Raw genomic sequence first — 17,500 nt, forward strand, 5'->3', positions numbered from 1 at the left:
ATGTGCACAGTTCTGAAACCACAGTAGAAGGATAGTACTTTATGGTAGAAGTGGTGGAAAAAAAAGTCTCGATTTCCTAAAAGCAAAAGCGTCACAAATGTGAGCGACACAGAGGGTGCGTATGGGGATCAGCATTTTGTAGATAAGTCCCTGTGTAAATATATGGAAAAGCACCTGCATTCATGCATACACACGCACAAACACATGTATATATATATATATATATATATATATATATATATATATATATATATATAAATATATTTCAGAGACTGCTGTCTCTCTCTTCAGGTAGTTAATAAATACCTGAATAGAGAGACAGGAGTCTCTGAAATATAGTACTAACTTTCTATATATATATATATATATATATATATATATATATATATATAGTATATATATTATAAATTTTTTTTGTCACATACCCTTATGCTCGCGACCACGGAGTATGAATTCGTATATACCATAGAATTTAAACAGAATGATTTAGGTTTAATGCTATTCCTTTCATATAATATTTCAGGAAAAATTTTGTTGCGTCCTTTTCAAGTAGGATATAAGACGGGCCCCCCTGAAGACTACTTTGCTCGTAATCTATTATTCCAAGGCACTCGGCATCGTTGCATTAGTATTCCATTTACTTGGTCTTTAACAAATATGTTTCTGTTCTTCTTCTTAACGTACCAGTTATTTCTTTTTCTGAATCATGGGAAAATACAGACTTGATTGTGAACAATGTACACATACATACATACATGCATACATACATATATACATATATGCATTTATATATATATATATATATATATATATATATATATATATATATATATATGTGTGTGTGTGTGTGTGTGTGTGTGTGTATATATATGTGTGTATTGTTACGAAGTGCCAAGTATCTGGTTACCATTCATTTATTGTTACCTCACCAAAAGCCAGGCACCTGAACCCTCATCACACGTATTAAACGACTGAATACTCTAAAGGCAACAGTGATCCTTTTACAACTTACCAATGTTGCAGAAAATCAGACTAAGTTCATCAAAACAGGTGTGAGGTAATCTTGTAAATAATTAAATTAATCAAAGGGCATCACTCCATCAACAACTTTAAAATTCTAAGTATTTCCCTGATTTCAGAAGTCTAAGTATTTCCCTGGTTCTAAGTCACTTCAAGTAAATTGAAGAAAAGCCGATCAATTACCACTCTATATTTCTACCTAACATCAATATAATCAAATGCAAATATACTGGTATAAAAATAAAAACACTTATAAAAATTTTAAATACAAAAATTTATTATTAAATTCAAAATTTATAAGTAAAATTCACAATATCAGGGAAAATTACTGTTACTTGAAAACAGAGTAAAGTTTAATTAATTCTTGAATCAAATTAAGTAAAATCAAATCAAAATTAATTTATCACAATATTCAATAAAATTAATTCAATTGAAATTCAAAAGTGTTACGCAATAATTGAAAATTTGGAATTAATTCACAAGTGCTAAACAATAATAAAACTTGAAAAGAATTCTAAGTAAATGCAAATTAATTCACAAGTGTTAAATTTAATTAAATGTACAATGATTAAGCAATGAAAATAACTAAGGCAATTAAATTGTGAATGCAAATGAAAATATAAAATAAAAAGGCACACTTCAATAAGAAAATGAACAAGTGCACAAACAATGGAACAAACACAAAACACAAAAATACGCAATGTGTAAAAGTGTAAATCTTTTTCACTCAAAACATTGTAACCATCAGTTTTTACCAAACCACTGTTCCTATCAATTATTAGTTAACCACAGTTCCTATCCATTATTAGGTATTAGTTGCAACTAATAAAAATATAAAACACTTTACCTTGGTATACCAACTTCTTTCTTTCTTGCTGCAGCTTGTTTCACACTTTCACAAAAACCAGGCGCTGTTACGAAACAATGTTTGTTCAGATTCCATAAAAAATCACTAAATAACACTAAACAAACTCTAAGAAATATCAAATCTAAAATTCTCAAGTTACGAGTGACCAATTTACTTTACGTTACTTTAAGATCAAAAGTGCTATGCGATGGAGAGAGAGGGAGAAAGAGAGAGAGAGAGATGTCTGAACGCCTCGCGGTCCTAAAATGTAATGAAATCTTCTTTCCTTGCGAAAACTGGACTGAGGAGATGACACAAAACGTTTTGAGACAATAATACTTCTAGAAGCTTCCAAATCTGACGCAATCTTACTCACAAAATGTGAAATCCTGCACGTGGCTTTGACGAAGACATACACGTACAAGACCAGTCTGTTAAAAAAAAGACATGTATTCGTCTCGATCGACTGAAGCAGAAAGGTCTTATCTCATACGATGACAGATTCCCAAAACATAAATGAAGATTTGAGCTCGCTTATCAAACATGTTGATAGATTAGGAAAGCAAATGGATCTCGCAGAACCTCCAATCTCAAAGTGTTGACATAAAAGGGAAAACACTCGCAGTTTCGAACGGACAAAGAAAATCTCTCTCTTTTTACTTTCTATGTCATATATATATTCTTTTACAATATGTTATGTGAAATCTAAACACACATTTTAAAACATCCTATCTCTAAGCTATCTAGGAATCTGAAAAAAGGTTGCACAATTCTACATGACATTTCAAAGAGGGGAAATATGCATTTTGAAAGTAGCAATATATAACATACCTCCCCTTAGAAGATTTTTTATCACGGTGTTGAATCCAACGATTCGCAACGAGATAAATAATCAGCAACTACATTGTTTTTGCCACTAATGTGCTGCACTCTTAAGTTATAATGCAGGCACAAAGACCACCTGGTCAGTCTTTGATTATGGTTTTTCATTCTCTGGATAAATGACAGTGGATTGTGATCAGACAACACTAAAATTTCTTCATTCCTAGGTCTATTCACATACACTTCAAATTTTTTTCTATGCAGTGATTAAGGCTGAAGTTTCCTTCTCGATTGTAGAGTATACTTTCTGATGTTTTTTCAATTTTGTAGACATGAAGCACACAGGATGGTAGATATTATTTTCATCTTCTTGAAGTAGAACAGCTCCAACGCCACAGTCTGACGCATCAACTTGTATCACAAATTTCTTGTCGAAGTCTGGAGCTTGAAGTACTGGTCTTGAAGTTAAAATGGTTTTTACCTTCTCAAAGGATTCTTGACACTCTGGAGTCCAAACAAACTTAGCTTTGGGACTAGTTAAGTCTGTCAAGGGAGCTACTACGGCTGAGAAATTTGGGCAGAAACGACGATAAAATCCAGCCATGCCTAAAAATCTCTGTAGCTGTTTCCCTGTACTAGGTGGGGTAGCCTTATGGATACCTTCTACATTAGCATTTACTGGAGCAAGAAGACCTTTCCCAACTTCAAACCCAAGATACTGTACAGTTGCCTTGCCAAACTCACTCTTCTCTAAGTTGACTGTTAATCATGCTTCTTGTAGTTTCTTGAAAACTTTCCTCAGAATCTTCAGATGTTCTTCCCACGTTGTAGAGTAAATTACGATGTCATCCAGGTATACACCTACTCCTTCTATTGATCCTAGCAGTTGATCCATCCTCGTTGAAATGTTGCCAGTGCATTCATCAGACCAAACAGCAGAACAGTATACTGATACAGTCCAAAAGGAGTAATAAAAGCTGACAGCAACTTGGCATTCTCATCTAAGGGAATTTGATAATATCCTTTCAACAAGTCTATCTTGGAAACAAACTTGGCTTGCCCAATATTATCAAGTAACTGATCTATAAGAGGCAAAGGATAATTATCAGCCACACTGATAGAATTCAGTTTCCTATAATCAGTACACATCCTAAATGAACCATCTGGTTTCTTCCCTAACACACATGGAGAACTGAAGTGACTTGAACTGGGTTCTGCTAATCCATGTTGCAGCAAATACTCAACTTCTTTCTTCAAAACATCTCGATGATACGGTGATAAGCGATAGGCTCTTTGCTTGAAAGGTTTTCCATCTTGAATCTTGATTTCATGCTTGGTCAGATCAGTACGTCTAGGCACATCTGCAAAAATTTCTGGAAAACTTCTAATTACTTCACTTAAGTCTTCACCTTGTTCAACACTCAGATGTTTCAGTTTATCCTCCAAATTTTCCAAAATTGAAGAATTATTCATCTTGCTTGCAGTTCCCAATTCGTAGCCATCATCGTCTTCTGTAGATAAAGTTGTTTGGGTTACTGACACAGTTTCAGTTTTAGTTTCTGAGAAATAAGGTTTCAAGAGGTTCACATGTATCTTCTTTTGTCTTCTTCTTCTTTCTGGTGTTTCAATCACGTAAGTTCTATCACTAAACTTCTGAATTATCTTGTAAGGACTTTGAAATTTATTAGTGAGGGGAAATCTCTTGACAGGTAAGAACACTAACACTTGTTGACCAACACTAAAACTTCTTAGCTTAGTCTTAGCATCAAATCTCCTTTTCATTTTCTCTTGACTCATTTTCAAGTTTTCTAAAGAGAATTTTCTTATCTCTTTCAACCTTTTCCTTAAGTTCTTCACATACTCTCCTTGGCTTTCCTCTTGATTTTCTTCCCAATTTTCTGCAAGAATCTTCAACGGTCTCATCACTTCTCTTCCAAAAATCATTTCATTAGGTGAATATCCCATGCTTTCTTGATAAGCATTCCTAACTTCAAACAACATCAAATACAGGGTCTTGATTACCTTGGTTAGGGTTAGACGGTGTTACAGGTAATGTGGATCTAGCTTTTATTAATTCCATTTCCCTTTCATGTCTTGCGATTTCTCTTTCCTCTTTTATCCTGTTTCTTTCCTCTTCTGTTGCTTTTTCTTCTTCTCTTTCTCTTCTTTCTTGTTTTTCCCTGTCTATTCTTTCTCTTTCAGCAAGCATTTTTAGCTTAATCAAATTCTCTTCTGCTTCAATGCGTCTAAGCTCTAACTCTGCATCATTTTTCTCTTTCTTTTCTGCTTGTTTATTTATGAGATCAGCACGTGCTACATTCAACAACTCTTGAGCCAATTCTAACTCATCTTCATCAGTTATTCTACCAGAGTTTATCAATGATTCCATAGCAATACATCTTATTTGTGCCTTTACCATACTAGTAGACACATAACCACCACATGCCACTGCTAAAGCGCTCCACTGTGCCTTAGTCAGAGTGGTTTCAGATAAAACTTGGATGGAAGGGGCTGCTAAAAATTCCTGAACCTTGAACTGAGCCATTTTCCTCTAAGTTATCAACTTACAATTCAATACAATAAATGCAAAACAAAAACTATATGGTCACTCTCCTAACAAAATATATCCCTAACACCACCAGTATATTCTAGAGTGATAATGAAATCTGCTTTCCCGGGTCTCTGGGCACCATTAATACAATGTTACGAAGTGCCAAGTATCTGGTTACCATTCATTTATTGTTACCTCACCAAAAGCCAGGCACCTGAACCCTCATCACACATATTAAACGACTGAATACTCTATAGGCAACAGTGATCCCTTAACAACTTACCAATGTTGCAGAAAATCAGACTAAGTTCATCAAAACAGGTGTGAGGTAATCTTGTAAATAATTAAATTAATCAAAGGGCATCACTCCATCAACAACTTTAAAATTCTAAGTATTTCCCTGATTTCAGAAGTCTAAGTACTTCCTTGGTTCTAAGTCACTTCAAGTAAATTGAAGAAAAGCCAATCAATAACCACTCTATATTTCTACCTAACATCAATATAATCAAATGCAAATATACTGGTATAAAAATAAAAACACTTATAAAAATTTTAAATACAAAAATTTATTATTAAATTCAAAATATAAAAGTAAAATTCACAATATCAGGGAAAATTACTGTTACTTGAAAACAAAGTAAAGTTTAATTAATTCTTGAATCAAATTAAGTAAAATCAAATCAAAATTAATTTATCACAAAATTCAATAAAATTAATTCAATTGAAATTCAAAAGTGTTACGCAATAATTGAAAATTTGGAATTAATTCACAAGTGCTAAACAATAATAAAACTTGAAAAGATTTCTAAGTAAATGCAAATTAATTCACAAGTGTTAAATTTAATTAAATGTGCAATGATTAAGCAATGAAAATAACTCAGTCAATTAAATTGTGAATGCAAATGAAAATATAAAATAGAAAGGCACACTTCAATAAGAAAATGAACAAGTGCACAAACAATGGAACAAACACAAAACACAAAAATACGCAATGTGTAAAAGTGTAAATCTTTTTCACTCAAAACATTGTAACCATCAGTTTTTACCAAACCACTGTTCCTATCAATTATTAGTTAACCACAGTTCCTATCCATTATTAGTTATTAGTTGCAACTAATAAAAATATAACAAACTTTACCTTGGTATATCAACTTCTTTCTTTCTTGCTGCAGCTTGTTTCCCACTTTCACAAAAACCAGGCGCCGTTATGAAACAACGTTTGTTCAGATTCCATAAAAAATCACTAAATAACACTAAACAAACTCTAAGAAATATCAAATCTAACATTCTCAAGTTACGAGAGACCAATTTACTTTACGTTACTTTAAGATCAAAAGTGCTATGCGATGGAGAGAGAGGGAGAGAGAGAGAGAGAGATGTCTGAACGCCTCGCGGTCCTAAAATGTTATGAAATCTTCTTCCCTTGCGAAAACTGGGCTGAGGAGATGACACAAAAGTTTTGAGACAATAATACTTCTAGAAGCTTCCAAATCTGACGCAATCTTACTCACAAAATGTGAAATCCTGCATGCGGCTTTAACAAAGACATACACGTACAAGACCAGTCTGTTAAAAAAAAGACATGTATTCGTCTCGATCGACTGAAGCAGAAAGGTCTTATCTCATACGATGACAGATTCCCAAAACATAAATGAAGATTTGAGCTCGCTTATCAAACATGTTGATAGATTAGGAAAGCAAACGGATCTCGCAGACCCTCCAATCTCAAAGTGTTGACATAAAAGGGAAAACACTCGCAGTTTCGAACGGACAAAGAAAATCTCTCTCTTTTCACTTTCTATGTCATATATATATATTCTTTTACAATATGTTATGTGAAATCTGAACACACATTTTAAAACATCCTATCTCTAAGCTATCTAGGAATCTGAAAAAATGTTGCACAATTCTACATGATATTTGAAAGAGGGGAAATATGCATTTTGAAAGTAGCAATGTATAATAGTATATATATATATATAATATATATATATATATATATAATATATATATATATATATATATATATATATATATATATATATACACACATATGTATATACATATATATATATATATATATATATATATATATATATATAAATATAATATATATATTATATATATGTGTGTGTGTGTGTGTGTGTGTGCATTTATGAAATTTATGAAATTTTTTCTATCAAGCACCCTTTTAGAGGCTATGATACTATATGTATATAACCATCAGTTTCTCGACCAGTTTCTAGGAAATTTTTTTTAACCCATCTACAGTGGGTAGACTTGTGAGTGGCAAGGCAACAAGATAAAACAGGCTTGGCAACCGTGAGCCGGTCACTGCACCGCTTAGCCATGGCGCCCCACTTGATTGAACATACCTTCCAAAGGAGGGTCCTATCCATGGTCGTCATTATCCTTACGCATATAACTTGCAGGAAAGTATGAGTGTATCGATAAAAGGCAATGCGGACCAAGGTATATTTAGGTCATTGGAGTTTTGTATGAAAATCACCGCTAATAGGATTGACCAAATTGTGTTTTTTACTTTTTATTATATATATTTTATTCCTTTTACGCACTTCTCTGCCCGCAGGAAACGAGAAGTTACTCCGTATACCTCAGTGTTATTCGAGCGAATAAGCTCACCTCCGGTAGTTGGTTGAAGCGATCTTCAAAGTAATTTTGCCAGAGCAGGAAGTCATTCCAGGTGTTAAGAAAACCCAGTTATCTATTTTTCCCGTGATTAGACGGGATCTGTTGTTCTCTACGCCTTGAAACTTGGAAGAACCATTAGGCTTTATACGTTACGTCCTTCTCAGGACAATTGAATCTCCCGCATAATAAACCAATGGACAAATTCCAAGGATCTCTCCCGGAAACCTGGTGGGTTCATTGTCCGACATTTACAGGGAAAATGTGTGGTATGAATCATATATATATATTATATATATATATATATATATATATATATATATATATATATATATATATATATGTATATATATATATATGTGTGTGTGTGTGTGTATGTATGTATATATATGTAGAATCTACTGGTCCCTTTTTTACCATATATATATGCAGTTGTATAGCCATAATGCCCTCTTAACTTCTTGAATTCTTTGCTCTTTATTGTGGTTATTACAACTGCATATATATACATATATATATATATATATATATATATATATATATATATATATATATATATATATATATATATATCTGCATGCTCGTGTAAGTACAAACAGCACATTTTACAAACATATAATTATGTGGGTGTAAATTATGCATTTTAATAGCGTATGCTTTGGAAAGGTTAAAACAGCGTAGGCTTCGTCGACTTCCCGTTAATCGTCAATACGTACATAATGTAAAGAGAGAGAGAGAGAGAGAGAGAGAGAGAGAGAGAGAGAGAGAGAGAGAGAGAAGCGAGTGATTGAATAAACCACTGAATGCAATCAACGGTCATTTTTCTCCTTCGGTTCGTCACTGCGAGCAGAACTTCCACGTAAATGTGTGGGCAGTTAGGAGGCATATATAAATATATATACACTTGATGCATCCCGACGTCATGTTACCTTTACATAAGTCAGGGTTATCTCAAGATACACGTCTCGATAATAAGGAAACTGTAGGCCGGCCGGAAAACTATGGGGATTGGCTGGGGCTATGATGACGTCATAATTGAGACTGCCTAGCATAGGCTGTACCGCGATGAGGAAACGATGACGTCACTAATGTGTGTGTGAGTTTTGTGAATAACTTCCTCCAGGTGTATGTTAAAGAGTCACAGCTAATTCAATTCTTTTGTAGAACTCATTCTTTGGGTAAAGGTGTAAGTTGTGACCTAATATTTTCGAGTCTTCAGTTTATTGGTTAGTATAATTTTTAAAGGACACAGCTTAAAATGTGGACATTGCGTAAAAAAATTTCCATGTTGAAACATAAGTAAACTAGGACTGATTCTGGTATCAACTTAAGTAAATATAAATATACACACACATACGTACGCGCGGGCGAGTTGAAAATGTACATGCGAATACGCACGCATAAATAAATTGCAACACATACGTAGGCGCTTGGACGAAGAGCGTATGGAACGATGGAAGGAGAAGTCACGTTTGGAAGAATAATACGTTTACGTAAACATACAAGAATTAGAAAAGAAAGTGAAAAGAGAAGGGTCGTGGGAGGCGTGGGAAGTGCTCTCCTTGACACGTGCCCGTTACGGTGCTGGGATATCGTAGGGCAAAGAGAAGAAAAGATTGAGAGAGAGAGAGAGAGAGAGAGAGAGAGAGAGAGAGAGAGTCAGTCCTTCCAGAATTTGTTACCAAGGGTAACACCCAGACGATGGTTATTTTATGATCCTGGATACTAACACGTTAGGCTAAAGCAGCTGTGTCACGTGACCTGATGGGAAGTCGTCTCCCCGGTCACGTAACCTGTCCCGGCTCTCTCTCTCACTCTCTCTCTCTCTCTCTCTCTCTCTGTAGAGACGTGGGTGGTACTCTTACCTCTTTTTCTTTCAGTTTATCTAACGACTCAACTCTTGAGCTAGTAAAAAATAGATAAAACACGGACTACATAACATATGACCCTTTAAATCAAATATATTTCCTCTAAAAAGAAAGAAATAGAAATGGAAAAAATTAATAATGAAAGAATACCCAATTTCATCTCTGAAAAAGTAACAATGATTAAAAAGCTAAGTTATGGAACAGAAAAATATGTAACTAATAAAAATCACACCTGCTATGGGAATAATGCACGTTTGTACTACAAACACACACACACACACACAAACATATGATTATACATATATATACATACCACAGACACATATGATCATACATACATACATACCAATAAACTGTTCTAGTGAAAAAGAATCATAACAGCAGTCCCTTTAATATTCATCCTTAAAATATTCGATAAAAAACGAAGCCCCTTGCCACGAAATTTCTTCATCATCGTGTCGATAAATAATCCCTATAAACTTTAACGCTCATCTTATCTATGCACGATTTCTGGTGCTTTATAGACATTAAAACTATTTCCTATACAACACCTCTAGCTACCTTTCGAGCCAGCAATTTCTGGGTTATACCTCTCTCCTTTCTCCTGATGTTTTGAATGTTTCTTCACCAGCTTATATAACCCTCCACTCTCTCACTGTGACCATGATACTCCGGAACGCTAGGTCGCCTTTTCCACTACCTACCTCTTTATAAGTTAATCATATGTCTATTCCTCTCCACACAGACAAGTAATAGTAGAAACTGCTTCCATATTTTTTCTCATCTGCATTCAACGACCACAAAGCACTTCCATAAAGGAGTGTTGGCAGAACAGTCCTACTTTTGTTTCTATAAACTCTTCTCATCTGTTTAAATTTCAAAACTGTTTGCAGGGAACTCACTGAATCCTTGTTTCCTTTTGCTTTGAACAACACCTTCTCTAGTCCTACCATTACGTGTTACTTTGTTTCTAATTAGTTATACGAATTAATTATACGTATCACACAACCATTTCTACACCATGCAGGGTAACGTTCATTATTCCAGCTTTTGGCCTCTTTTTAACCTTATATTTTCATCCGCACTATCGTTCAGTTTCAACTTGATCCACTTACAGTATCTAAGTGTTTTTATTTTCATGGAGTCTACATTCTTTTCCCCGTAAGCAATTTGCGCTGTATCATCTGCAAAGGTCAACCGTTCTGCACTTCATTCATTACTTTTCTTATTTAAAAAAATTACATCTCAAGCCTTTTCATTATCTGCACTCTTCATTAAATTCTTATAAATACCAAACAACTATGGAGGTAAAACACAACCCTGCCTGATACCCATGTTTGCCAAAATTCACTCTCAAGTTTGTATGTTTTACCACAAGCTTCAGTTACAAGGTAAAATGTGTAATGGGACTTACCCACATACACACACACACACACACACACACACACACACACACACACACACACACACACACACACATATATATATATATATATATATATATATATATATATATATATATATATTATATAAAATCTTCTCTGTGTATTACTAACCGCACACCAGAAAATCCAATAAAACGTAGAAGCTAAATATAAACTAAGAGGATGATTCATTATTTTTCTATACACTTTGTTTATGGGGACATACAAAATCCATGGATTTATAAAATATATAAAACAGTATAATCATCGGCGGAAAATAGGAACGAAGATGAATTTCTTCGTCGGAGGTTTCGAATTACAGGAATATCTACCATCATCTTTAAGGGTTTGAGGGAGAGGCAGCTGGCTCTTCTGGTGAGGATTTTCCTACTACTCGCGTAACGATGGCAAAATAATGACTTCTTGGAGATTCTAGACCCTATGAGAGAGAGAGAGAGAGAGAGAGAGAGAGGATTTAAGAAATACAAAAGGTTTTTGTTTCTCACAAAAGAGAGAGAGAGAGAGACCTTCTTTGGTTTCTGCAATAGTTGTATATATTTTTAAACAAATACAAAATCCTAATATTATGTATGTCCATTTCTTACGTAATTGACGACCTAATAAATAATAAGCAAATTTGATAAGTACGCGCTCTGGGAGTGGTAAATTAACAAAGTGTGCCATTAAGATAGTCTTAAAATAATTCCCGTGATTATTTTCAAGTGGTGTGATGTTCGTGGAAATACAATAATTGATAACAACTCTAATGAATAGATGATTTGGATCTCTTTCCTCCTTGAGTGTTTCCCTAGCCATTCAATTTTGGTATGCTGAATAAAGAAAAAAAATTGAGTGTTGAAACAAAACACGTAAATCATAACCAGATACAGCAATCCAGACCAGGTGACATCTCCACGAGATGTGGAGAAATCTGAGTGAGATTCATTCAAGAACATGATGGGACATCATCCAGGACATGATTCCACGCTAAATGATAAGGAAGCAATTTTTGCAGACCTAATGACAGTGTTTCCCAAACTTTTTTCCGTCATTTCCCCCTGCACCCAGTTCAACCATCCAGATTTCCCCCTTCATGTGTATGAAGGAAAGAGTAGTTGAAACAAACTGTGACTATTTACTAATTTATTTTTCAAATGTACAAATATACTGATAAACAGGCATTCTCTCTCTCTCTCTCTAGACATAAGAAAATCCATCTCAGATTTTTTTAGTTAGTAAGTAGCGTAATTATTTCCCCCCTGGTAGCTTCAAATTTCCCCCAGTTTGGGAACCACTGCCTTATGACAACAGTACAAAGGGGGGGGGGGGGGGCACGGGAATAACAAAAGGCAGAGTAGAATATCAAGATTTAACAAAACAAATAAACATCTTCGAAAAGAAACAGAGCACAAGTTGGAGTGGCAGGATTAAAGTAGTCGTCAAAAGACGCTCAACTAGACAGCAGGTTTTCAGAAAACCAAAGGGGATCGGGAGTGTTATTTGTTGTTTGTTGGAAGGAGAGTAACATCAAAATCAGCGAAAACCTATCCAACGAACAGAAAGAGGCGGCTATGTCTTGAGATGAAAGGTCGCAGGTGGAGTCAACGTCAGTATACGTACTTGGCGAGTCTCAAAAATAGTGACTCAGAAACTCACGAGATTTCAAGGTACTCATTCATGTGTTGTTTGTCCTTACTCTCTGCCTCTCCCCGCTGAGAATATGACATCCATCAGTAAAGATCATACGCAAAGGGAAGCGTAAAGGCCAGTAGTTGTGACATTTCTCATTAAAGATAAGGCGTAACGAGCACCGGTACGATCACTACCCTATTGAACTTAAAGCCGCTTCGTTAATGACAAAAGCTTCGATTAAATATTTCTAGGAACACTTTGCATAAGGATAACTGGATTGTTCCTCGCGAGTTGCCTTAGATTATGACAAAACACTGGGAAGAGTACATTGACCGCCCACACACTCAAGGACTTCTGGAAAATGGTGTTTAATGCTTGAGTACGTATTTTTTGCAATTTCGATTCACGATTAATGTTTAATCCTTCTCCAATTCCATTGCGCGAAGGGAGAGGGGAAGTTGCTTTAAAGATAAGTCATTCATTCATATGAGAGAGAGAGAGAGAGAGAGAGAGGAGAGAGAGAGAGAGAGAGAGAGAGAGAGAGAGATTGATTCGTCAAATAAAGTTGACCTTTCTCATGCTCTGTTATGTGTGGGGAGAGGGGGAAGATTTTTTCGAAAGTATGTCATTCATTCACAATAGAGACAGAGAGGTCACTGAATACACTTTCCCATAACACCTCAAATACTTGGACATACCTTACTTGACACGTCCCCTGGCACCGGAGCCATTTGGCACCACCCATCTGTCGCCTGGAAAAGGAATAAATATTGTGAATTGAACAAGAATACAAAACGTATTATAAGAAAAAGAAAGGAGATAAGAGGCCTCTCTTAGCTACTTAACGGGAATGATGGAAAAATGAAAGGAGATAAGAGGCTCTCTTAGCTACTTAACGGATGGAAAAATAAGAGAAAAATATCCTGGTTCAGAGTAATTAGTACATATATGTCACAATTAATAAAATTATCTCAGCGTTTTTGAACTGGTGGCAGGAACTCTGTGTAAAATGAACACAGTGAAAAGCATCGAAATTAACAAAATATTTGAGAAGACCACAGAAATGTCATTCCAAAAATACTTTTATACCTCTGGAACCATGACAATGCACTTCGTTCCTCACTTTATTTTAGTAGAATAAATAACACAGCATTTCAATGGACATACATTTCCCAACGTTTCTGACTGTAGAGAAATAAACAAATGGGAACTAATAATTAGAACAAAAAGAATTAATATGCTAAATGATAAATAAAGCTTTGATTGCTTACAATATGAATGTGAAAATATTTTCTTATATTAGCTATGGAACAGAAGACCCCTACAATTTCAAAAATTTAACATGCTTTTGGGGAAAAAACAGAAATAATAATTTTAACATGATGTACCTCTAGTGGACACACACACACACACACACACACACACATGTATATATATATATATATATATTATATATATATATATATAAAGATTTATATATAAATATATAATTTTATGTATATATGCACATATATATTATGTGTCCACTAAACATACATCATGTTAAACTTATTACTTACCCTTTGCTCCAAGAGACACGTTTAAATATTCTTTAATAGTAATTTATAAACATGGTTAAATACGCATGCATACACATAACACACACACATAACACACACACACACAACAACACACACCACACACACACATATATATATATATATATATATATATATATATATATATATATATATTTACATGTACATATCAGAGAGAGAGAGAGAGAGAGAGAGAGAGAGAGAGAGAGAGAGAGAGAGAGCACGTGTGTGAGAGAAAGAGATTCATCAATGTCTTTTTAAAGTCTGAAGGATATTGTTCACACCTGAATAACACGAGGATAAGGTATTATTATCGTCCCTGAATCACAATAATGAAAATAGAAACATGAATGATGACAAAGAGAACAACAACAACAACAACAGCAGCAGCAACTTCGGTAGCGCACAATAGGGACGACGACAATAGTCATAGCACCATGAGCAGCGGCAGTAGTAGTGAAAACAACAAACAGATTCATATTATCATCGCTTCCAACGCTGCGTGACGCAGTCTCCGTGAAATTCCGCCACTCACGTCTTTCCTGCGTTTTATTTTTCACAAATACCAACTCACTTTCGGTCTCAGTTCGCATAGAAGAAGCAGGTCTGGGTTTTCCAACTCTCCTGGTGCCCACAGGAGCGAAGATGACATTATCAGGGGCTATCCTTCCGAGGATTGAGCTAAGGTCATCTCCCTTTCATTATTACTATCGCGTCTACTCACGGAATGCCCGTGATTTCCCTTAGATGTTTTTTTATAATAATAATAATAATAATAATAATAATAATAATAATAATAATAATAATAATAAGGAGGCAGGATGCAACCCGGAACCCCACACTATAAATACCACCCAGTCGAATTGGAGAACTGTGATAGAGCAAAAAAAAAAAAAAAAAAAAAAAAAAATAATAATTAATTATAATAACTGCTTCCTTGCATCTTATTACGTAACGTTCGTGATTTCCTTTAGATGCTTTTATAATAATAATAATACTAACAACAATAATAATAATAATAATAATAATAATAATAATAATAATACTAACAATAATAATATTAATACTGCTTCCTTGCATCTTATGATAGCCTATATTACTGTCTCTTTATTTTGTGACTCTATACCAATCCTCTCTTGACAAACATGTAGGCGTAGTATTACAATGCATAGACAAGAGAGGCCAATCAGGGATCGAAAATCTTTGTCAGAAGTATTAGCCCAGTTACCCACATTCCTGGATCTTCTCTGTAAACACTATGCTTCCATTATCATATATACCAATAGTGTGTGGCCCAATTACATTTTCTTCCTCACAATGAAAGAGGCTGGCGTTTGCTTTTCATACACGTCAGTGACACTGAATACTCGTGAAGCTATTGACAATGGGATCTTGAGATTAACAAAAAAAGAAAAAAGAAATAAAAAATAAAAAAGAAAGAAAGAAAAAAAAACCTGCCCGTTTTGACGCAATTCTACCATCATACACAGCAGCACAGCAAAACAAACCGAAACACAGGCTCTACAACCCTGTTGGCGGAAGTAATCGACCTCATAATGGATCAATTTTATCTACGAATAATCTATTTTAAGAAATAAAATGAATCCTCTTACAATAAACATCTATTTTCAGTAATAAAATAAATCCTATTACAATAAATGTCTATTTTCAGTAATAAAATAAATTCTATTAAGATAAACATCTATTTTCGGTGATAAAATAAACCTTGTTAAAATAAACCCTGAAAAATAAGTAAGACAAAGATATATAAAATGATAAAACATTTAAAAATTCAAGCACGTACAAAGAAATAAATAACAGATTAATGCACATGAATATCTTACAAGAATAACAACCTGTAAATAGCGCTGCCCATCATTAATATAAACTGATCAAAATTCATTCGAGGAGAGCGTTGATGAGTTACGTTATTGATCAAAACATTGCACAAAATAACTTACTAGCCCAGGGAAATATTTTGTTGATATGCTGGCGTACAAAGAAAAAAAACAAACTTCTTGGCCTTCAGGTATACTGAAGCTGTGCAGTCTTACAATGTAATCCTCTCGAAAAGTATTAGAAAGGACCTGAATTTATAAATAATAAAGAAAGCTACCGGAATTACTGAACGACTGCTAAGAGAAAAGACGAATATTGTATACCTTATAGAGAGAGAGAGAGAGAGAGAGAGAGAGAGAGAGAAGAGAGAGAGAGAGAGAGAGAGTTCGATTGATTAACAATTACCTGGCGTCACAACTGCCAGGGTCATTAACTCAGACTGGAGAGAGAGAGAGAGAGAGAGAGAGAGAGAGAGAGAGAGAGAGAGAGAGAGAGAAAACAGGAAGGAAGAATATGAGTATGTATAATCAATGCCGCTGAGGAAGTAAGCTGCTAAACATTTTGCTCCTTCAACTATATCCGAAAGATCTTGAATTTTTTAAGGGATGTTTGAAAACTTTTTATTTATTTATTTATTCATTTACGTAGAGATTATGCCGAGAGTATTAAATGCCTTTAATCCTAAGAGCATATGGGAAGAAAGAGTTTGTGTCCATGCATATTAAATGAGTTATGCGCTTGAGCACTTTTATTATACATATTAATATATATATATATATATATATATATATATATATATATACACACACACATATATATACATATATATATTATACAATATGAGTGAGTGTATGTATGTATGTGTTTAACATATTTCCAGTAGGTAGTAAATGGGCGTAAACTTAAGAAAATGCTGATGAAAATTGTTTTATATTATTTGAAAATTGTTTTGCTATATATGATACCCGTTTGTCTTAAAAGTATAAATGGACAACCTCCAGTAACATGATTGAACGATTCATGTAAAGGAATACTGAAAAGGCGTATAATGACAGCTTATAATACTTCAATGATGTGGGCAAAAGAATTAATGCAATTGCTGTCAGTCTGATAGAGCCGAATGGTGTCATATATTAAAAAATAACTATTATTAAATCAGTCATAGAGGAAAGGTGATTAAAGTGAAAAGAAAAAAAAAATAATGTCATTTGTATTTGTCATATTGTTGATACCAAATATTCCAACAAACATTAATTCGGTACCATTGCAAA

General features: G+C 34.3%; 1 protein-coding gene across 2 annotated transcripts in view; it reads right to left on the reverse strand.

Moving 5' to 3' along the window:
- Positions 1–17,500, reverse strand: part of LOC135206183 (homeobox protein OTX-like) — a 492,545-nt gene that overhangs the window by 220,361 nt on the left and 254,684 nt on the right. For both annotated transcript variants that reach the window (XM_064237496.1, XM_064237494.1), the window contains exon 5: positions 13,512–13,565. The gene's annotated coding sequence lies outside the window, so the exon portion shown is untranslated. The remainder of the gene's footprint in view (positions 1–13,511; positions 13,566–17,500) is intronic.

This window comes from Macrobrachium nipponense, chromosome 29 (assembly GCF_015104395.2).
Source record: "Macrobrachium nipponense isolate FS-2020 chromosome 29, ASM1510439v2, whole genome shotgun sequence".
NCBI classification, from domain to species: domain Eukaryota; kingdom Metazoa; phylum Arthropoda; class Malacostraca; order Decapoda; family Palaemonidae; genus Macrobrachium; species Macrobrachium nipponense.